Genomic DNA, 24,432 nt, shown 5'->3' with positions numbered 1-24,432 from the left:
TCCCATCTCTTTATACAGGACCCCTATTATATCCGCTGGCTATTTTGTGTTTATCTCATTTGTGGCCTGAGGTATTTTTAACCTCCCTTCTTTTGAATTGGTGTCAATGGTGAGTCCTTAAGGCTGCCAGTTCAGAAGGTCCTTGTCCCCTTGGAGTGTATAGTCTGGCGCTTCTACATCCCTTATGGATTGTATGCAGGGAAACCAAGTTTCTAATGGATTCCTTCCTCTCACAAATTCCTCATCTGTGTTATCTCTATCGGAGTGCAGGTGTTCTCTGGAAACGTCACTGACACCAAAGACGCAGCACGGCTCTGCATCAGCTCCATCCGCCGCAGCTACGCACCCCGACCCCACACCTCTGTACCTTTTTTCAGTGCACTCTGTTCGGTAATTGGGAACACGCTCCTCGAGCTTTGAGATTTTTTCTGTGCGCCTTACCTACTCTAAGGCCCTCGGCTTCAAATGGTGTGCGGATTGCAGCTAGCGGATATTGCTCTCTGATCCGCACCGGATTTGTCTCTGTTTGGGCGATGACCACACCACCCAGAATTGCAGGTCATGCCAGTCATTCATCTGAAAGCCCTTCAGGAAAGGGCAACAAAGATCTTCACGTTCATCCACAAGGGTGAGGCTCCACATTCTCATTCTTGGTCACTCCGAATACAGGGCGGCTCCATGCAAGGAAAAGGAAAAGATGCATCGGAAGAGACCCATTTCCCTAGTGAGTCCTCGCTCGCTCCGACATGCCTCTACTTTCTTGAAAAAGAAGCTCCACCACGCCAAGGATTCTCCTAGGCAGCCGATGCAGGCCCATTTTCCTACCTAAACCTCTGCCTGGGAGGAATAGGAGTATGTGACAAATCGAGAATATCCCCCCTCCCCCTTCTCCCCATGGGGGAACTACTCCCTTTCAGGAACTCCCTATACCAACAACACTATCTGCCTAAGTGGGATTACCGTTAGTGACAAGTAGTGTGCCTTCCTTTTGCTTGGCTTCAGGTAATGCTGGATCAAACACGATGCATGGAGGAAAAGGGAGCATCCCCTCTAGCGTGAACTTGTGTATAACCAGGACGCATCGATCAGAGAGGGGGGGGGGGTGTGCGCCATACTCAGGGGAAGACCACTGACTTATCTACGCCTTTGAGGGGCAAAGTAGTGTGGAGCCGCGGATCCTGTGGCAACCCTAGAAGACGAGAACACCAAAGAAAGGCACTGGAGGCCCGGCGCAGTGAACAGGGAAGTAGCTTTCAAGGAGGAGGCTGGAGACCGTTCGACATGGTGGCGTGATCACTGACAAGCCGCGGTGGGCATGGGGCCCGATCAACGACGAGACCAGAGGCAACGGGAGAGAGCAAGTCGCCCGTTAGCAGCCGTACGCCGAGTACATCAACACTGCGGGACGCCGTGAGCAAGTCAACTGTGAAACCAGGAGAGAGGAGACGGAGAGTTGAGGAAACGGGCGTATACGGATGCCAAGCCACCCACGTCGAGAGGAGGTAATTGGGAGGAACTACACGGTTGATTGTGATCACAGAGCCAGCACAAATATATATCCCCATCCTTTCACAGAAGAAACATTTACACTACATATCAGTCTTTGTCATCCCGAAGGGCAGTCCAGCACCGAAATGCCAGGCAATTAGCTTCTGAAAAAGAGTACCAACAGCAACCCCAGACACGTGTGTCCTTGTTGGGCCTTGTCAATGAGGTGGAGCTGTGCCTCTCTAAGAACAGTGAGCAAGGGTTCCACGTCTGGATTACCCTAGTAACTTAGGGAGTAAACACAAAGCTACTTAATATACACAAACCAGGGGGATCCTGGGAGTCTCTCTCTAGTGGCCTATAGCCCGGGTTAGAGTATATATTGGTTTGTTAAATAACTAATAAAAATATATATATATATATTGGGAAACATTTAGAAAGTTAACAAGTATACTTGCTGATGAACATTTGAATTCTTTAACAAGAGACTTTGAAAAGTGAACAGAGTTCAATCCCAATACCAACACGAGAAGTCTAAGGAGAGAGGGCGGACCCAACTGTGGTCCCAATAGTGGTGATACTACAGTCATTTTAAAGCTATAGCAACCGAAGGAGAGTTGACTGTAAAGAATCGGAAGGATTAAAAAGAATACATTTGGAAAGCCAGTAAAGAGGATATCAAGCGAATTGATGGGTCTTGCATCACCTGGAGTACCAGACCTATGAATTAAACCAGGAGTTAAAAAAATGTAATGGATTCCCTCCTGCCACGGATTCCTCATCTGATATCCGTATCCCATATCTCTGGAAACTTTACCACCGCCCATCGGGTCAGTCTTATGCCTCTAACCCGCCCTTGCCGAAATGACATTGGGACAAGTAGCGGTGCTGCGCCCCATGACCTCGTTTCCTTTTTTCTGCGCACCGTTTGCTTATCAGGAATATTCTCGTCAAACTTTTCTAGTGATTCATCATGCTGACTCGGTTTCAAGCCATGTGCGGACTGCAGTTGGCAGAGGTCTGTCTCCAATACGCACCACGTTTGCTTGTACTGTCTGGGCGAGGACAACGACACCAAGGACTGCGGGTCATATCAGTCAATGCACCCAAAGGCTCTTAGAGAGCGGGCAGTGAAATTGTTCACCTTCATCCACATAGAGAAGGTTCTGCTGTCTCGGTTGGGAACACACAGCGCGGATTGTCATTCCAAAGATAGAACAGCCCGCGCATAGAGAAGGAGAAGCAACGTAAGAGGTTGTGATCTGAGTGAGTCTTCTCAACGACACTCTTGTTCTTTCTCGAAGAAAAAGGGTTCTCCGGAACGGTCTGGTGCATGTACCCTTCCCAACCCGATCTTCCACGAAGGAGGAATGGGAAGGTTTTCGCCTGAAGATGCTTGACACCTTCGCCAAGGTACCGGTGGCTCCGGGCCCGGCACCTGTGGCGCAAGCAGGGGCGCCGCTTTGGCCATAGCGCCGCTGGGTTCCAATGCATCTTCCATGACTGGTAGGGTAGCCTCGGGTGACCACTCCTGCATAGGGGGGACGAATCCTGGGGCCATTAAATCATTTCCCCTCAATCTTTCGATTGTATGTGTGTTTAGAGCGGGTTGCCCCCGCAAGATATAAGAAGTAGGTTTGTACACCTTGTGTGCATACTGCATGACGGTGTCGCGTCAGTGGCGGCTCTGGAAGTAACAAGCAGTATAGGTGCTGGATGTAGTAACTTTTAAGCACACCAATTTCATTAATCATGGGCCCAAGCATTAATGATGGAGGAGGTATGCACAAAGAGTTACGATAAGTATGTTTTAGAATTGCTGGCACAATCAACCCTCTTCTCAGATGAAGGTGAAGGGTCGCTTTTCATGAATTTAAGCAACTGGGATGAGTTATTGCAACTTAAGAAAAGACTCGTACGTACGGAATTGCATGGCTCGATTATGGTAGAGTATTTACGATCAGGTACTCCACCCCAGAGTTTAGTAGTTCTTAATGAACCAGGCTTGTTCCTGGATAATAAAGAATTCATCATCCAGTGGAGATACATTGCTAACAAGTGTGGACATGATTGGACGATCCTCATCATAGATACCGCTCGGGAAATGACAATTAAAATATCCGGCGATCTAGAAAAGATGGAGGAAGAAATAAAAAAAACTGGTGCCTTTAGAAACTTTAAAAAAACGTTTAGATGTAATCATCAAAGAGATTAGAGTTCAAAGGTTTTTGCACTCAAGACCGGATAAGCAGAATGAAAAAAGATCTACTTCAATTCTCACATGAAAACGCTTTACGGTACACGAAAGAAGGCTACGACCCTTTTGCGAGTCGCCAACAACAGGTCGACATGTGAGTTTCGGGAACACTTCTTTTAGTTCAGGCAGCTCAAATGGCAGTAACTCCTCTAATCAAAGGGATTACAGAGGGCCTCGCCATCGAGGTAGGAACCAAGGCCGACAAGGCAGGACGTCATCTAACAGAAGGAATTATAATGCGGGAAATCGGAGCATTACAAGTGGAGATCCACAACAACAACCACAACCTTTTTTAGATCCATGCCAGACCCCCGACATTTGGGACGAACCGAGACAACTACGAAGCAGCCGACCCGATTAGTGAATCTTTCCTCATACCTACCGAGTGTAGAAGAAGTGGAATTGATTAATAAAGGTTTCGGCTTCGTCTCGACCGTCGGCTATGATAAATTTCGAACGCACGCAGAGATAGAGCAGTTACTGCGTGAAGTCCATCTATGAAATTTTTTGCCAACCAGAACTTCGATGTTGAGAAAAATGAGTGGTTTTCGCAATAAATCCTCCTTTAATCCACCAACGAGCAGTTACACCCCTGAAGCAGTTGTCGTTACTAAGAGAGTGTGGCATGACTTACATCAACTAGAGAGTCAGGGTCTGAAACACCCTTTTCAAAACATTTCCAGATTGGAAAAAGCAGCTCTCAAAAGCCTTGCTACAAATTCAGACATCATTCTATGGAAAGCAGACAAGGGCGGGACAATTGTCATGCTTAACCGGCAGGCATATATAACTGAATGTCTGCGCCAATTGCAAGACAGACAGTTTTATCAACCGATTGAGAGCGACCCCACGAGTAGGCTCGCAATTTTGATTAACCATAAAGTTGAGAAAGCTTGTGCCAGAGGCTGGATTTTCCCACAAGAAAGTGAGTACCTCGTAGTCAAGAATCCCACCATACCTACATTTTACATCTTGCCAACAATTCATAAGACTTTGGTCAACCCGCCAGGCCGACCTATTGTTTCTGGAACTGGTGCCATTCTTGAACCGTTATCAAAATTTGCTGACCAGTATTTGAAACCCTTTTTAGATACTATGTACTCTTTTGTACAGGATACCACAGAAATCATTAATATAGTGGAAGAGATGCAATTTGACCCGAATATACAACTGCTCGTAAGTTTAGATTTAGTGTCACTCTACACCTGTATCCCACAACAGGAAACTTTACAGGTGTTGGAAGAGGTACTCCTCACTAAAAGAACGGAGGGGGAACACACCTAACAGTTTTATTCTGTGGTGTGCAGAAATGTCACTTACTGAGAATTATTTTCGTTTCAATGGACAAGTTTTCCATCAAACCCATGGCACAGCAATGGGTTCTTCAGTAGCTCCTTCAGCAGCGAGTTTGTTTGTCGAAAGCTTCGGAAGTAAGGTGATCTACAGTCCCACCAACCCATACTTTTCTAAGTTGTGTTTGTGGCGGCGTTACATAGACGACATCCTGATAGTTTGGGACGGTACTACTGAAGAGTTCAAAGAATGTATGTTACGGATCAATTGCCAAAATCCTTATTTGAAGTTTACTTCCACACAGAATAATCTTGAGATTAACTTTCTGGATATCACAATCTGGGTCGACGCTAGCCGTACCGTTTTACAGGTCAGACCATTCCATAAACCAACTGACCGTAACTCACTCTTAGAGTTCGGCAGCTGTCACCCTCGGCATACAAGGGAGAATCTTCCTGTTGGGCAATTTTTACGGCTCAAACGAAATAGCTCCACAAAAGACATTTTCTTGATGGAAGCCAATTTTTGAGCTACAAACTGTCCGCCAGAAAATATCCGACCAAGTTAGTGCGTTGTGCACTTAAAAGATCTAAAAATAATGATCGTGCGACCCTGTTGGAATATAACGTCGGAGCAAAAGAGCAAGAAGGGATAGTATTTGTGAGTACATATACCCCTCAAACGAACCAGGTCATTAAGATCATTAAGAAAAATTGGAGCATCCTGATGGGAGGTGAGTGCCCTCTTGATCTCCCGTTATGTGCTTTCAAGAGAGGCACTAATCTGAAAGACCTACTCACAAAAAATGACATCTCAAAAAACCGGCAAAGCAAATGAGCATTACTGAAACATGGGGGCTTCCAAAAGCATTAGGCCACGCACCTTGCGGCCAATAGGTCAACTGTCACCAGAATAGTAGGACGACTCAGGTAGACCTAGGTTTGGACAAACCCTGGGCCCAAGTAACTTTTAGTAATTGCAACACGAGTAATGTTGTGTATGCGATATGGTGCCAGTGTGGCAAGATGTATATTGGTATGACCAAAAGGAAAATCAAAGTTTGTATTTCCGAGCATAGGAGCTGTATTAAGAATAAGGTCATCACAGCTCCTATGGTCAATCATTTTTTAATGATGGACCATGGACCAAATGATTTCAAGTGGGCAATTCTGCTTCATGTTCCACCAGGTAATGAAGCAGGCATATCCAAAAGGCTAGAGGCAAAAGCGCAATGGCTCATATTTCTGTGTAATACAGCAGTCACAGGACTGAATGAAGCTGTAGATTGGAATTGTGTGTCGTAATATGCCAACTAATTTACAGCACATTCGTAATGACGAATAACGCTGCAGTACCAAGGAGCCTCCATTCACTTTGGGTTAGGCGCTTTACTTTAACAGTCAGGTTTCTGGCAGTGTTACGGTGCCTGCAAGAACATGCTGGCGCGACTCCAATATAGAATATTTGAATTTTGTGAAATGTTTTTTACGCTTACCTAAATCCATGCTGGCTCATTCTTATAACATGCAGAATTTTGGTGGTGCAAGTAGCAGCCCATACTTGTATTCAGGACGTTTGTCTTAGCTGTTTAATTTGAAACGGTTTTGTTACTGCAATGTTTACAGCCCCACGCCCTCGGCGCTGCCTTTCTTGTTAACCAGTTTAGGTTGATTGAAGGCACTTGTGCATTCACAACGCTGTACTTAAGGAAGGACTGGGAAGTGTCTAACATCAGGTGATCGAGGCAGTACGGACACGAGTACGATGGACGTGACGCAGGACACATAGCATATGGAAAGTAAGTGCTAACGAAATCCCTCGGAAACGCTAGTGGCTTTTGCACCTAGCGTTACCAACGTTTTGAACAGTGCGAGGCGTAGCACCTTAGTGAGGATTGTGCATCTTTAGGCAGTGGATGTATAGTCCACGCATTTCCATTGATGCATGAGGAGCGTAACGGAACATTTTTTCTTTGCAGCCAGTACAATAGGCGGTCCCACTTACAGGATTAAGTGAAACCAGATAACTGCTACCATGACTGGATCTTTCTCCTCTGATGTAAGTGATGTCACTATAATAGCCCCTGCCCTGTGTTCCATAGCGCATACGCTTTTATTGTGCTACCGGAGGGTTGGTTGCACAGCTTGGGTAATATCCTAAACGTTGGGAAAAGTCACACTGGAGGGAGACACGCACCATGGAATAATGTTGAAGGGTAGCACTAGTCATGTCTCGGAAGTGTGTCTTTTGCTATGCTCAGTTGGACATAAGATTGGGCGTCTGTCTCCCATTGAGGAGTTAAATTAGAAGTGTTTTTTACCGCCAAATACCACCTAAATTCAAAAAGCAACATGGACACTATACAATGTTTTGGCAGTGAATAAAGAGCAGTGCTTGAAGCTTGGAGTTTGGTGTTTGGCACTTAGGGTTGTTTTGTTTTTTCCGAGCTGCGTAAAGACTGTGGCATCAGTGCACGTGGTGTTGACTGCAACGGTGGGTCGTTTTACTTTGGGAATGCGCCTACGACGCCGTGCACAGCCTTATTTATTAAAGCTATTACGGTAAGTCAACCATAGGAGACAAGGCACTCCAATGTTGGTATTGCATGTGATTAAGTAACAGCACAATTTATAGCTGTTTTTTATGCTGTCCCCCATAGGGCTACAGAGGAACACTATCACACAAAGTTTGAGAAGACCATGAAAACCTGTTTGGCGAATTTCCCCTGAAGTTGTTCTGTCATTTGTCTAACATTGTTAAAAGAACGAAACATGACGGGCATTAAGGTTGCTTTATGTGTAAGCAACGTTGTTTAATGATTAATTAAATGAATGAGAACCTTTAATAGGATTCGCTAAATAAGGACACGAACGGTCTGGAGGGAACAATTCAGAATTTGAGAGCTCAGTTTTGTGTATTCGACGGGTGTCTGTACAATAATGTATGGTGAAGAGAGTGTGGACTAACATCTATATGTGAGGGGTGTTAGTAGAAAGGAAGCACGATTGCACTTTGTGAGCTTCGCTGTGTGGTATGAATTTTAGGTAACCATTTGTCTATGTAAAGTTTTTTTATTACTATGGATTGTTTACACGGATTGTTTAATACATTTTTTATCTATTATCTTAATAAAAATCATGTTTTGTAATATGCAATTTCTTTAGTGGTCGAGTGTAATTTGGTCAATAAGCATAGGTATTGTGATTCAATAATGTTCCTTATTCTGCCTGTGGGGCACAGCATAAAGGCAATGGGATTCCTTAGTTTGGAAGCTTGCGTAAACCCTTTCAGGGGGGACGGATCCCGGGGCCATTAAATAATTTCCCCGCAATCTTTCGATTGTATATGTGTGACCACTCCTGCATGCCTACAGCGAGACTGCTCGGTGCCAGCGTTGTAGTCCGCACTGTGGACTCCACAGGAAAATGTCCCACTTCCTAGAGACGCTAAATTGACCATGTCCCATTTGGGTTGGAACCCATGGGTTCTACGGAAGAGATGGACTTTGCCAATGAGTTCTATGGGAGTGACGACATGCTGGATCTGGAAGCTGAGGGGCCAGCGGTCTGGACACTTACCCGGACTTAGACATTCTGCCAGGTAAACATCAAGCTGCGTTTCAGTGCCTGATGGCAAAGGTGGGCGATACCCTGGGGGTCTCAGTGCCGTCCAGAGTGCAATAAGAACTCTGCAACCGTCTGGGTGATGCTTCAGAGAAAGAGACACTGCTGCCCTTCAACGTGGATGCACCAGTTCCCCGGGATTTGGCAAGGATCACTGTCCTGCACCTTCGACCCAGCTTTTCTCTCCACCCACGCATCACCTGAAAGCCTGCTGGTACCTGCCTACGAGGCCCTTATTGCCTAGTCTGTGTTGAGCCCTGCGTTCACGTTTCGCCTAGCACACTTGCACTTCCAATATTGTGATTGACGTTTTATAAGCTTTCTCACTGAAACTGGTCTAGTATAGTCTTGCAACTAGCCGTAACCGCACATCCTCTATGCCTGTCACGGTTGCTTGCAGTAGACGGTGTATTTCTAGCCATATTAATCATTGTCTCATGCCTGCCACAGTTTCTATTCCAATTCCGTCATTGCTCCAACCTTGACTTTTGTTAGCTGCGGCGACACATTATTGCCATCTCCTGCCTGTGCCTTATCATTGCACTGACATGAGCCCGCTTCATGGTATGCCTTTACTAATGTTGTTCACCGCGTCATGCTAGTCACTATGCCTTTATTAACGTTGCTGACCGCGTCATGCTAGTCACTATCTAGTTTCATTTACCAATCTGTGTCACTTTAGCTGTAACTGAGTCCCCTATCTTTGATACAGTACCATCTTTGATACTGGAATTGGAAGGATGCCAAACTTAGTAATACTGCTCTGTACTATGGCTGCTGCCATGTATGTGAACTCTAGAAGCCAAGAACACATTGATCAGTCGCTAGTACCTATCCTAGACCCTAGCCTGCCAACCCTTACAAACATTGCGCACACAAATCCATCCATATACTATAGGACCCTAGAGACAGTATGCTACGCTTCTCTACCATGCGCCACGTCCAACAGAAATGACAGACTCTGTGCTAGATTGACTAAATGATATGAACCTTTTAGAAAATCCCTGACGGCCACTAACCTTAAAACTAACCATAAACCTAGCCTGAGACCCAGCCACTTAAAGCTATCTCCTCCACTGTCCATCTCGAATATGAATACCCTTCAGCTCAATAACTATAAGCTTAAATCTTGTAATAATAACTCTGACAAACTTATCCTAGTCAACAAACCATCTGAGTCTCCCCACCTCAAAGGAGCGCTTCTCAATGCAAGATCATTTGTCGCCCATCCTACCGATATTGCCGACCTTATCACTGAAGGTAACTTGGATTTCCTCGCAATTACGGAAACATGGCTTCATAATGCAGCAGGACCCGCTCTTATGCTAGCTATCCCTGATGGCTACACCATAGTTAGACAAGACCGAGACAAATCCCGAGGTGGCGGTATTGCCATTATTTCTAAAACTGTTCTTGGCCTTAGACTAGCCCCCACCCATCTATCACAATCATGTGAAGTTCTAACTGCCAAATTTCAGATAAATAACTCGCAATCCCTCACTATGCACCTCATATATTGACCGCCTGGCCCTCTTGGTATCTTTGAGGAAGATCTGCATAGCATAATTATAAATAACCTTAAACCTACCTCGCAACTACTCCTATTAGGAGACTTCAACCTAGGTTTTAATGACCAAATGGATAAAAATGCTACAGATATAGTCAACACAATCAACGCACTAGGCCTCACCCAAAAAGTCAACAAACCTACCCACCTAAAAGTGAGAATACTGGACTGGATAGTGGACGTTAACTGTTCAGTTACCATCTCTTCCATCCTGCCTTTATCGTGGACAGACCACTTTCTAGTGTCATTCCACCTATCTACTATAAGACCCACTCCACTGGTTCAACCATTAGCGCCACAATGCTCACCTAGAAGTAAAAAAATGTATCACTGTAGAGAAAGTTATCCCTGCCATCCTGCCCACCCTCAATGCACTGCCAGAAAATCTTGATCCTAGCATCCTAGTTCAGGAATTTAACAAAATTATGCTCACCACACTGGACAAAATTGCCCCTGTCAAACTCCGACCGAGCAAACCAATAGCCCATTTAAACAAATGGTTCACACCACAACTTAAAGACCTTTGCACCTTAAAGAATAAAAGTGAAACGCAAACTTTGCCCCTCCAGTGAGAACAAAGTTAAATTAACCTTACTTTCCTAACATTATAAGAAGGAAATCTGCCGGCAAAACTTAATTCCTACGATGAGCGTATTGCTAATTCTAATTCTAGTATGAAAGAACTCTTTTCCATACTCAAAGAACTAGAGTCCCCAATTGCTATACCTGATGTTTGCACCAAGGACACATCCTGGTGTACAGAAATCCAACATGCCCTAGCTAATAAAATGAACACACTCCAAAAGAAAATTCATCAAAAAAAATAAGTACTGAACCTACAGCACTCTCCCAATACCTTCTTGCCTAATGTTTCACCACCGGCACACAATACTACCTTCCATTCTTTTAAAATGTCTATTTTGGAGGTAGAAAAAATTATCCCATCACTGAAGCCTTCCAATTGCAAAGGGGATATTTGCCCAGCACAACTAATAAAAGATGCTGCCGGAGAACTATCCCCATTCATCACGAAACTGATAAATGTCTCATTTGCCAAAGGCACCATACCTGCTAACCTCAAACAATCTTGGGTGCTCCCCCTCCTCAAGAAACAGACATTAGATCCTCTTATTCCCACTAATTACCGGCCCATTACTACGGACCCATTTCTACAAAAAATATTGGATAAAGCCGCCTATATCCAAATTCAAAAACACCTTGAACTGCACAAACTCCTAGGTAACAGACAATCTGGTTTCCGTCCACTACACGGAACAGAGACGGCCTTAATCGACCTAAAGTCCCAAATAGACGTGCAGAGAGACAAAGGTAGGACAGTACTCCTGCTCCTACTTGATCTCTCTTCCGCATTTGATCTGGTCAATCACAAGGTCCTATGTCGACACCTTGATTCTGCGGCCCACTTCTCCACGGGAGCCATGAAATGGATTGCGTCCTTCCTGAGTGAAAGAACTATGAGAGTCTTCTCCCCCTTGGCAGCCGCTGACCCAACACCCATCCTATGCGGTGTTCCCCAAAGGTCTTGCGTCTCGCCAACCCTCTACAATATCTTCACTAAGCCACTGTTTGACGATCTGGACCATCTGGGTATCACCTACACCAATTACGCAGATGATACTCAGATTCTCCTCCTGCTTTCTGGGGATTACAGTACAGACACGGGTTTAGTGAACAAAGTTTACCTGATCATCCAAGCCTGGATGGCCACTCATGGCTTGTGCTTGAACGATAAGACCCAACTAATAATTCTGGGCTCACAGGCCAACATTAAAAAAATAGACCAAGAATTCTCTTCATTTAATATTGACGGGAACACCATCCAAGTCTCTAAGGAGGTAAAAAAGCTTGGATTCTACTTGGACTCCACATTGTCCTTTGATAAACAGGTCAAATCCCTCACCTCCTCCACGGCTTACACCTGCAAGTTACTCAGAGCTGATAAGCCATTCCTCTCCGACAATAGCTGCCTGATCCTGGCTAGAGCCCTAATACTCTCCAGAATTGACTACTGTAATGCCCTATACAGTGGTGCCAATACATCTACCACCCAAAAGCTCCAAACACTACAGAATAATGCCCTAAGAGCAGCCCTAGGCATAAATAAGAAAAATCACATCTCTTTGAGACGCCAGCACAAATGGTTATCCACGTCCAATAAAATACAACTAAACACGCTTTCCTTGACCTACAAAGCCCTCAATAACGCAGCCCCCAGCTACCTTATAGATAAACTCCAGAGAAGAACTTCTCTCAGACCTACCAGAAGTGGGAATGTTAACTGTCTGACCATACCTAAATATAAGCTCACCACTATCTGGGGTAATAGCTTTACTGTAAAGGCAGTTCATTCTGGAACTCACTGCCTCATGATCTGAGAGCTGACCAACCCTACCTACATTTCAGAAAAAATGTAATCAAACACATCATCGCTACTGACCCCTAGTCTCCCAGTACCCGTTGTGGACCTGCCCACATCTGAAGAGACCTTTTCACCCTGCATTAATAGTGTACTACTGCGTTAACATTTGAAGACTATGTATAATCTAGTCTACCTGGGAGCCTAAGTGATATACGAAGGGCTTCACTTTTGTCATATATATCTTTTGTACAGTGCTTATTGTTTATTTCTGTAATACATAGGCCATTCTTAGTCTTTTCCCCCATTTTGTACATTGTGTATATCCTGTAATCATGTATACTGTATCCTGTGCATATTTCGCAACCTTTGTAAGCTTTGCATCTCCTTATTGCTGCGCCCTTTTACTTAAGAGTCTGGTGCGTATAACAAATGAATAAACAAACAAGCCGCTACAGCCAGCCAGAGGCCCTCAACCTTTTCGTTCCTTTCCACCAGACACGGAAAAGCAAAAGGCTACACGCATGGGCCAAGAAGGTATTTGCGCCAGGCAATCTAGTGCTACAAACCGTGAATGCATCTTGTGCCATGGTGAAGTTCTGCTTAGGTCTCTGGTCGACTGTAGCCAATGCGGTAGAGCACGTTCCAGAGGGCGAGATGAGGTATGGGTGTCTGCCCATGATCAGATTCTGCTATCTGGCCTAGACACAGGACTGTGTGGGTAGATCCATGGCAACTAGCACTGTGGTCAGACACCATTCATGGCTAAGAATGGCCTACATCCGGTGGAGTCTGCTAGTTCTGCCTTTTGATGGACATAACTTATTTGGATCTAAGGCTGACCATGTCCTCCAGAAAGTCCAGTTCTCTAAGGCGACTGCCAAGTCCTTGTCACTCGCGATCCAGCAACCCACCATGCAATCCTCGTCATGAGGCAGGGGTTTTTGACCTCTTTCCCGTGTTTGCCCAGAGGGGCTGTGGACAACCTTCCCCAGGAAGGGGCCACGGCAGACGCTTCCCGAAAGGCAGGGGGAGAGGTGCACAGTGAGGAGTTATCGGGGCAGCCACTGTCCTCTCTGCTCCCCAGGCCACCAAACCTCAGTGGCGGGCACCAGCACCTGTCACTAGTGGGGGGAAAACTATCCTTGTTCTGCAAGTTGGATACCGCATACAATGCTTGGGCCCTACAGATCATTAACCTAGGGCACTGCCTTCCTTTTCTCCAGTGCCCACTAGACCACCGGCCATCCCGCTCTATCTGGACCCCATCCCTCTGGAGGAGGTCAGTGAGCTTCTTGCGAAGAACGGTATCGAATGAGTTCCGCGTTCAGAATGAGGGAGGGTGTGCTACAACACCTGTTTTCTGGTGATCTGATATGATAGGTTATTTATAACACACTTAATACCCAGAGGTTTCTAAGCACGGACCCGGGGATCAAACCTGTGTTGCTCCGGGTCTGCTTGCTTCCAAGGCAAGCACGTTGCCCCTAAGCTATCCTGCCAAAGAAGGATGGAGGCTGGCACCCCATTCTGGGTCTGCGGTTACTGAAAGTGTTCTTTTGCAAGGACAAGCTCAAGATGGTCACCCTAGCCCAGCTCATGCAAGCCCTCGATCTGCAGGACTGGTTGGTTTCCCTGGATCTTCACAACGCCTACTTCCATGTGCTGATTCTTCTAAAGCACAGGAAGTACCTGAGGTTCGTGGTGGGCCATCATTACCAATTAAGGTTCCTGCCATTAGGTCTTTTGTCGGCACCTCAGGTTTTCACCAAGCTGCTGCTAGTGGTAGCAGCAGCTCAACTCAGGAGGGGAGGGCATTCAGGGCCTACCGGGACCACTGGCTTGTCGGAGATCGCTCACCGAAGCTGGTGTCGGAACATCTACTCAGTACATTCTGTGATGAATCCTACGGATTCCTCACTTGAAACCCTACTTAAAGTCTGTGTTTGGGGAGAGTGCTCTTCTGAATGAACGCGTTGTTTATTAAAGTACTGGATATTCCTAAAGCATATAGTGTTGCTATCTGTAGTTTATGTAGCACCTCCTTATGTAAGAACAGCTCAGATAGGTGCTGATGTGCTTCTTCTGGTGTATTGGTGGTGCATGCTGAATGATTTAAATGTTGCAATTCCCTGGGTACTACGGTATCGGTGAGCTTGCACCATTCATTCTCAGGCAAGTCATTTTCCTGTGTGTTCTAACAAATATTTTTGTTCAGGTGTATGGTAGTCAGTCAAATTATGTGAGACAGCTAATTCAGTTGCTTCCAGTACATAGTCTTCTGCTGATTCTTCTAAACCTGCCTTCTTTTTCTCAGTCAGTGCGCTATGAAGCCCTGCTCTCTGATCACTAAGAGGGCATGAATATTGCAATAGAGGGTTATCAGATTCGGAATTGGCGGGGGAGCTAGGTTGCGTAGCATTAAGGCGTTCTGATGTGGGAGATGCAGGAGGCCAAGAGTCGGTGTCAGGTACATGCGGCACTGGTCGAGGCAGCGCTGGTGGCAAAGGTACATAGAAAGGTGGTGTAGTCGGACGTTCTCATCTTTCAATCAATAGTGCACATTAATTTATCAGCTGTGTGCAGCTCTTTAGATGGGTATATTTCCCATATGTCTAATTGTATTGCTCTCTGTCGCCCTATCATCTTTCTGTTGCTTTTGGTCATGTACTAAAGCCTTTTCTGTTTGGGTCGTATGTTTTCAAGTTTGCTTCTGTCTATATTTGATGCGCTGGGTTACCTCTTTGCGCCAATCCCAAACCACATCAAAAGTAGCTGGCCTAGCCTTTTTCTGCAATAAAACTGACTCCAAATGCTGTATCCTTGCCATTTCAAATGAGCCATGATCAAGCTATTGTAAATCAGTTACATGTCTAGTCGTGCAGTGCCAAAGACTATTAAAAACAATTGCTCCTAACCCATATTTAATATACATGTCCTAAGAGAGGGAGAACCTTCAGGTGAGGCAGGCTTTCCATATTCTAACCCAGTGGGTTGTTTTCTACAACAGCACAACATTGCCCAACAAGTGCGCATTTTACTGAAAGCGGGCATTTTTGCACAAACTGTATATCTCTTTGCTAAATATTTTTGTACAACAAACTCGAAACAAACTCACCTGCTTTCAATCGAAGTTCGACTATCAAACGAAATCCATGGCTGGTGGTCTTCAAAAGGGCAAAAACTCAGACGCATAGCTACGGTGCGGACCCCTAGTCTGGATGATTGCTGGGCAGAGAGGCCGATGTGGATCACTAGTAGCAGCTTTGAGAAACTTCATCTCAGGTTTGGCAGGGCTCCCGGTACTCGGTGGTCCCAATGCTCGGTCACACCGTCCTCGAAATACGATGGATCATCCTCGAAAGGGCCCTACATTGGGCACCAATTGTAAAACCAAAATCTGGTAACTGTACTGCAAATAAGATAAGAGCAACAGAAACCGAGATGAGTATAAACAGTTTATTCGCTTCAACTGACCCCGGTTCAACACAACAATAGCTGTGGAGAAGTGAGCAATTTACAGAAAGGAAATCACGCCTTTTATGCACCCTAGTTTACATGAGTTCTGCTGCAAGTGCTATGTCATAGATGGTTTACAGCTCCCTTCTACGTATAGGGTTTTCTGTGAAAACACACATTTGTCATTGAGTTCATGCTTGTACATTCTAATTTTCTGACCTTACAAAACAGATTGTTCGAATGGATTGTGTCCTCCCACGTATTCCTCATCTGAGATATATCCTTACCTTCAGCTTTGCTGCTTCAGAAATGATTTCTCTCTCCACTAGAGGGCGCTCCACTCGAGGCCTCGGTGTCGATGTCCTTCGGCGGCATCCGTCGAGCACCAATGCCATCCGCTGTATAAATGCCTCGAGCACGGCCGTTGGCTTTAGTTCTGTTTTTCCGTTAGCTTCGCTTTGGATCGTTACAAACAGTGCTTCAGTTTTGTGAGATAATGTCATTTTCATCGAACCCTTCCACACCGAAGACTGGATTCAAGAAATGCCAGAAATGTGGGAAGATGATGTCGTTGACTGATCCCCATAAAAATTGCCTCTGGTGCCTCGGTTCTGACCACCGTATTGATGACTGCTGTTCTTGTCAGTCGATGACCCATAAGGCCTTAAAAGAACGAAGGGGTAAACTGGCGATGCGGGGAGGGTTCATTGAAGTCTTCTTCGAACGGGAGAAAAGACTCGGCTGACTCTTCGGTAAAACACCATAAAAAATATAGGTCGAGGAGCAGATCCGGGAAGTACTCTTCTTCGTCCTCCAAAAAGACGAAAAAAAAGACACCGGTCTCCCTCTTTTTCTTTTTCCTCAACGTCATCTGAGGAAGTTAGAACTTGCCGTCAAGACATGACTCCCCGAGAAAATGGGAAGCATTTAGGACTTCTATGTCAAAAAACTTTGAGAACGCGGCCCAGACCCCCTCAAAGTCTAACGAAGACCATGCCCTTACTCACAAGAAAGGTGACGGGGGAAGATCTAAAACAAGAAAATCCGACAAAAAATTGTCGAGGATGTCATCCAGGGATTCTTCCCAGACACCTCATGGAAAAAGCCTGCCGCTGCATAAAACGGAGGTAGAAGGAAAGAAAATGGCGTCAGACTCTCATGCGTCATCGAGGTCTATATCGAAGACGCCCTCGAAGCCATCGAAGACAGTCGAGCAAAAGACGTTGACGACTCAACCTAAAAAGGTCATGTCGAGTATACAATTGACAATATCGAAGGCTCCTTCGACAGTGTTGATGGTCTCGACAATCCCTTCAACGATTCCTTCGAGGGCATCGAAAGCTACCGCGACAATATCAAAGCTTGTTGCTACAACATCGACACCATCAACGTTTTGTCGACGCCCATGCCTATACCAATGTTAAAAACCTATACCATCTGAAAAGGTTTTTCATCCTGAGAGTAGACATGATTTCTTTCGGACCATGTCATCCATATATGAAGGAGAGTCATCAGCTGATGAAGAGGTTTCTCCTGCTGGTGTTAAATTTGGCACTAGACCAGTCCCTGAGGAGTTAGTAGACCCTCAATCTAAAATACAAGACCTACATGAATACTTGCAATCAGCAAGTGGTCTGGATACCTCTCCAGAATACAAATTTGACAAAAACGATGCGGGCTATAGAAAATTAAGGAGTAGAGTTACTGAATTCATGTGATGGGGTAGAAATGCACCTGTCTATCAAGATGTTGACATGACTGATATCCCTTCAGGAGGACCTCAGCAAGACCCCATACTTCCCTTTCATGTAGCCTTACAAAGGAGGGTTAATACTGCATGGGAACAACCTGAAGCCATTCCAGCAGTTAATAAAAAGTTTGTGTCAAAATATAGACCCTGTAGTTCAGGCCCAGAATACTTGAGTAAGCACCCATCTCCAGGAAGTCTGGTAGTTCAAGCAGCTACCTCTACTAGAAATGCTGAATACCCCACAATTCCCCCGGATAGGGATGATAAAAAGGTTGATGCATGGTCCAGGAATATTTTGACGTCAGGGAGCATGGCTTTAAAATCCACTAATGTAACTTGCACCCTTGCAATGTTTACATATACCCTGTGGGACTGCATGTCAGCAGCAGCTGAACACATCCTAGAAGGTGAGGAACGTGATGGGTTCCTATCCATAATAAGGGATGGAAAGGAAGCTTCGGGAGAATGCCTTCAATCAGGTTTGGACACAGATGACAGTATCAGTCGGTCCATGGCATCTAGCACGGTGCTACATAGATTTGCGTGTCTAAGAAAGTCAGGTTTTGCACCGGATGTGCAATCCAGGCTTCTTAATATGCCATTTGACGGCTCGAGGGTTTTTGGCAGCAAGGCAGATGAAAGTTTGGAGAAACTGCAGACCTCCAAAGCGGCGGCAAAGTCACTCAGTGCCGCTACAAGACAACCTCAACAACGCCCCTACACAGGCTCATCTTCCTGGAGGGGGTCATCCCTTTCGATTGTATTCCTCATTTGGAAGAGGAAGAGGACAGGCCAGTCAGAGAGGTCAAAGAAAATTTCCTCGGGGTGAGGAAAAGGTGCTAGATCTGCCCCAGCAGCGGCATCTGTCCCTTCAGCCGCTGCTGAGCTGCCGTAAAACCACTGAGGTTTTGACCCACAAGACCCCAGTGGGGGAGGCAGGATCTCACAGCAGAAGAATGGTGGGGCATTACTTCAGATGCTTGGGCACTGGAAACAGTATCCCAAGGTTACTGCCTTCCTTTTCAAAAGAAACCTCAGAATCACCCACCGGGATACAAATCTGTCAAACATCTAGATCCGCTCCTGTTGCAGGAAGTCTTTACCCTGTTACCGAAAGGTGCAATAGAACATGTACCTGTAGCGGAGAGGAAAAAGGGTTGGTATTCCTCATATTTCCTCATTCCAAAGAAGGTCGGAGGAGTGGGACCCATCTTGGACTTGAGAAACTCAAACAAGTTCTTAAGGAAGGACAAGTTCAAGATGGTCACACTTTCTCAGATCCTTCAGGCTCTCCAACTCCAGGATTGGTTGGTATCATTGGACCTTCAGGATGCTAACTTTCCTGTGCCAATCCATCTCAAGCACAAAGTACCTGAGGTTTGCGATTGGCAATTCTCACTATCAGTTTCGAGTTCTGTCATTCGGGTTGACTGCCGCCCCAAGGGATTTCACCAAGTTGATGGCGGTGGTGGCAGCAAGTCTCAGGAGAGGGTGTATTCATGTCTACCCCTATCTGGACGATTGGATGATCAGGGCACGTTCTCCAGAACAAGCCCAGGATCATCTGTCCAAGAGTTGTCACTTCCTTCACAAACTAGGGTTTTCTCTGAATTTAAAAAAGTCAAACATACCATCACAGAAACTCCAGTTTATCGGAGCAGTCCTGGATACTTGCCCGGACAAAGCCTTGCATCCCGAAGAGAGAGCTCACCACATTCTGCAGATGGTAATAAAATTCCAGAATACCCAGCTTCTACCGGCCTTCGATTTTCTCAGGTTGCTCGGCCTTATGGCATCCTGCATTTTTCTGGTGCCAGAAGCCAAATTGAGAATGAGATCCCTTCAATGGGCTCTCAGGACTCAATGGTCCCAATTCTCAGGGGAAATGTCAGATCTATTGCAAGTTCCAGCCAAAGTAGCACAGGATCTACAATGCTGGGCTTGCAGACAACATATCCTCAGAGGAGAATCTTTTTGGCAACCATGGCCGGAGATAACCGTAGTAACGGACGCCTCACTCACGGGTTGGGGAGCTCTTACCAACGAGTTGACAATCAGCGGTCGTTGGTCTCCATCGGAGTCCAAACTACACATTAACCTTTTGGATCTAAGGGCGATCAGACTAGCGCTGAAGTCCTTCCTGCCCTCTGTACGGGGAAAGAATGCCCTGATAATGACGGACAACACGGTGGCCATGTACTACCTCAACAGGAGAGGAGGAGTAGGGTCACTGCCACTGTGCAGAGAGGCAATGCAGCTCTGGTTCTGGGCAATACAAGAAGGGATCTCTCTATCGGCAGTTCATCTAGCCGGAGAGCAAAACACAGCGGTGGACGCTCTGAGCAGGCAGAGCAGTCTCCGACGAGTGGGAGCTAGCTCAGGAAGTCATTCAAGAGATCTTTGCCCTTTGGGGAACCCCCAAGTGGATCTGTTCGCGACCGGTGCCAACCGGAAGTGCGAACTGTACTACTCAAGGGAATTTCCCCAGAGAGGAGCTCTAGGGGACGTGTTTGTGGTGGATTGGGAGTTTCCACTTCTGTACGCATTTCCTCCAGTCTCTGTGATCCCTCAAGTAATCAGGAGGTTGAGAAAGTTGGAAAACCATGATCCTAATTGCCCTGGATTGGGCAGGAGACTGTGGTACCCGGACCTTCTGGACATGTCCATCTGCCCTCCAATACGTCTTACAAAAAGAGAGGATCTTCTCTCACAAGAGAAAGGTCATGTTCTACATCCAGAGATCAATACACTCAACCTTCACGCATGGCTTCTCAGAGGTTGAGATATAAGGATTGGGACCTTTCGGATGACATGATGGAGATTTTGCTTTCGGCCAGAAGACCAGCAACCAAATCTCTGTATCCGTGTTGTTGAAACAAGTTCAGTAACTGGTGCAGAGAAAAGAATGTGGACCCATTTCAATGTAATATTCCCACAATATTGTCTTTTCTATTACACTTGGCTAATCTGGGGCTTCAGGTTGGTACGATAAAAGGATACTTGGCAGCGCTTTCCATTTTTAAGCGCTTCTCAGAGGAAGAATCTTATTTTAAGATACCTTTTAATAATTCAATTCTTAAAAGGTTTAAACAATGTGTTTCCTCTAATACCTGTTCAAGTTCCTGTGTGGGATTTAAACTTAGTTCTGAAATTCCTCACATGCATTCCATTTGAGCCTTTACATTCTTCTCCACTAAGGCTTCTTACTTTAAAAACAATACTTCTTGTAGCATTGACATCAGCCCGCAGGGTAAGTGAGTTACAGGCGCTTTCTAGCGGTCCTCCTCACACCATCTTTTATAAAGACAAAGTAGTCCTTAGAGTAAAATCATCTTTTTTGTCAAAAATTGTTTCAGATTTTCACCTGTCACAAAAAATAACACTGCCTACTTTCTACTCCCTCCTCACGCAATTAAGGAAGAAGAATGGCTACATAGACTAGATCCCAGAAGAGCTCTTAGCTTCTCTATTTCAGGATTGGCAAAAATACGTCAGTGTGATCAACTTTTTGTGGGCTACAATGGCCGCAAATTAGGACTTGCTGTAACTAAACAAACATTATTTAGGTGGATAATTTTGGCTATAATGGAATGTTATAGATTGGCTGGGAAAGAACCACCAGATGGGCATTCAACCAGGGGCATGGCAACTTCGACAGCACTAAAAAGGGGCGTCCCTGTAGAGATATTTGTGCAGCAACCACATGGTCACCGATACATACGTTTATAAAACATTATGCTCTAGATTCGACCTCTTCTTAAGGAGGTCTCTTTGCTAAATCTGTACTTCATTCTGTACATGACTAGAACATTTCTGTACTCCCACCTCCAATACAAAACTTCTTTGGGAGTCTATCTAAGATGAGGAATACGTGGGAGGACACAATCCATTCAAAGAACAAGTTACTTACCAACTGTAACATTCTTTCGATTGGATGTTCCTCCCATGTATTCCTCATCGACCCTCCCAGCCAACCCCACAGTACAGTTTACGTGATTTAGACTCTTCTTTTAAGGCTTGGGTCAAAAGAGGCACACCCTTTAACTATAATCCATGGGCTATAATACACGAAAAAACAGAACTGAGGCCAACGGGCGCGCTCGAGGCATTTATACAGTGGATGACGTGGGTGCTCGACGGATGCCCCCGAGGGACATCGACGCCATGGCCTCGAGTGGAGCACCCTCCAGTGGAGAGAGAAAACATTTCCGAAGCAGCAAAGCAGAAGTTAAGGATATATCTAAGGTGAGGAATACGTGGGAGGAACATCCAATCGAAAGAACGTTACAGTTGGTAAGTAACTTGTTCTTCTCACTGAAAGGAGACATTCCTACCAATGTTATCTTTGTTTTCATGACCAAGGGTTACTGTGGGTTACTGTGTAGCGGTGTGTCTTAGTTTCTGGTAAAAACAGGACATCTCCTGTATTGTGTTATTTGACATTTTAATAGCACTCTATATATCATTGGTATGACCTTAAAGCGCTGGTAGGTTGACCGCCCTCAGTGACCGCAGTCGAGAGAATAGGGTGTAATAGGGTGCTTGGGTGCACTGATTATGTATGCAGCTGATGCGAATGCCTGATGGTGGCTGCATTCTAGCTTTAGGTGTGGTGGTATTTAATATTGGTTGAATGTGTGCAGTCTGGAGGGAGTCCACCAAGACTGGGTTTTTGCTGTTAGGCCTGTGTAGGATGCTTATGTGTGCAGCTAAACCTGAATTTTGTGGGTATAGCTGCATTTTATCAGAATGTTGAGGTCTTCATGCAGTATTCTTCGTATGTGAGCAGCTATGCCAAATTGACCGAGGGGTGTAGCTGCGCTCTAATTGTCTGTTGGTGTACACTAGAGAGTCAGCATAGTGGTAGGAGAGGTGAGTTTCTGGGTCGGGTTCTGATCTAACAAGATCAGTATTCCGAATTTCAAGTGCACGTTTCGATTGCTGCATTCAGAGTAAACTTATTAGTGACTTAATTAGGTGTCCTAAATTATTCTTATCAGTACTTGCATTTGTGAGACCCATGCAATTTAGCAGCTACAGACGAAAAGGCACCCTCTATATCTTTCCTTGCTGGTCCGGGCTGTTCAAGACCCAAGGCTGTGTAAACAATTAGCTCATCTTTTTTTGCAACAACATTTCTGTGTGGCTCAGCAATTATGCGCAGCAAATATATTCCTTCCAGCTCTAAATAGGAGATTTGCAAAATGGAATGAGTGCATGAAACGAAAAATGGAGGAGCTTAAGGCTAACCTGAATAAATGCATTTTCACAATCTCTCAGGCCCGCCAATCTTCAGCGGAACCTGCTGAACCTTCTGGTTCTCGATCCTCTGCCTCTGCGTTTAGTGCATTCGTTCAAAGTCTTCGATTACACACAGGGTGTGCTCCCCCTCGATCTTATGCGCCTGTTTCGGACATGTCGCAGGACCAGTTGAAACATATGTCCTTTGGTAAAGAACACCCTAAATTAAGGTAAAAGTTGCCCAAGTCACTTCCACAGCCAGATTCCCATTGTTCTGGTCCCCAGACACACCCTTTTTACCTCAAGGATATATCCAGGGCACTTCCCCACTGTCAGTCCTTACAGGGTCAGAAAGGTCAGTTTCAGGAGGAATTGGCTTTCCCACTTCCTGAAACTCCAACTACAGGGTGCTGGACTAGGGCGTGGTTTGAGGATTGTATGGAAAAGTTGTCTTGGGTTTATTGACTTCTAAGCAGGTTTGATAAAAGTACTCATAAAAGAACTTGCACCGTAGATGATGACCCTAGGCCCTACAAGTCTCCTAGACTTCGGTCCCCTGTTTTCCGCTGTACCTCTCCTGTACTTAAGATGGGTGACCCCTCAGGGGATATTTTTCAGGATGATCAGTATGATTAGGATGAAGAACTCTTCTATATCTCAGACCAGGAAGACTTATCCGAAGATCCTGCCGCCCAGGATCCTGATGCATGGCTTGATACAGATGGCCAGGGGTCTTGGACCACTACCCCTCCTCATGAGGCAGAGCCTGACAATCTTTTTAGATGCAACACCTGTCACACAGCACAGGGAGGCTGCTCTTTAATAACATTCTTAAGAAGGCAGTGGATCATTTCAAAATTCTCACCTCAAACTTTGTGGAAGATATCCCCAAAGATACCGGTCAGTCAGTCCATTCCCCTTCACAAGTGTATTGCCCCTTACTCACGCCCTAACTTACTTGGACCGTTGACCTGCGCATTGAGAAAATGTTCAGACCTGCTCCCTCTGATCCCCTCTATATTCGGGGACACTCCGTTCCAGATTTACTAGTGGTCACCACAATCAGAAAGCGTGCAGGCATTCCCTTGTCATTGGTTGAGGCTCCTACCAACGACTGAAAAACAAATCTGTCTTAGGCCAAAGGATAATGTCTTCTGTGTCTTTTAGTACCCACATTGCCAATAACGCCACCTTGCTTACCAGCTTCAGTGATGTCCAGCGGGGTCTGGTGCAGGATGGACTGCAGAGTGTTCCTGAACCAGCCAAGTCACAGCTGCTCGCTATTGTGCAGGAAGGATGACCAGTCACTCCGAATATTTTAAAGAACACCTTAGATGCTGCTGATATGGCATTTATATGGTGCCTATACACACGTGT

At 45.6% G+C, this 24,432-nt stretch overlaps 1 protein-coding gene across 5 annotated transcripts in view; it reads left to right on the top strand.

Annotated features, from left to right (window-relative positions):
- Window positions 1–24,432, top strand: part of OPA1 (OPA1 mitochondrial dynamin like GTPase) — a 1,475,337-nt gene that overhangs the window by 890,888 nt on the left and 560,017 nt on the right. The gene's annotated exons all lie outside the window — the stretch shown is intronic.

This window comes from Ambystoma mexicanum, chromosome 10, assembly GCF_040938575.1.
Source record: "Ambystoma mexicanum isolate Mex_15411 chromosome 10, UKY_AmexF1_1, whole genome shotgun sequence".
Lineage (NCBI taxonomy): Eukaryota > Metazoa > Chordata > Amphibia > Caudata > Ambystomatidae > Ambystoma > Ambystoma mexicanum.
This window is presented reverse-complemented; position numbering and strand designations above follow the sequence as displayed.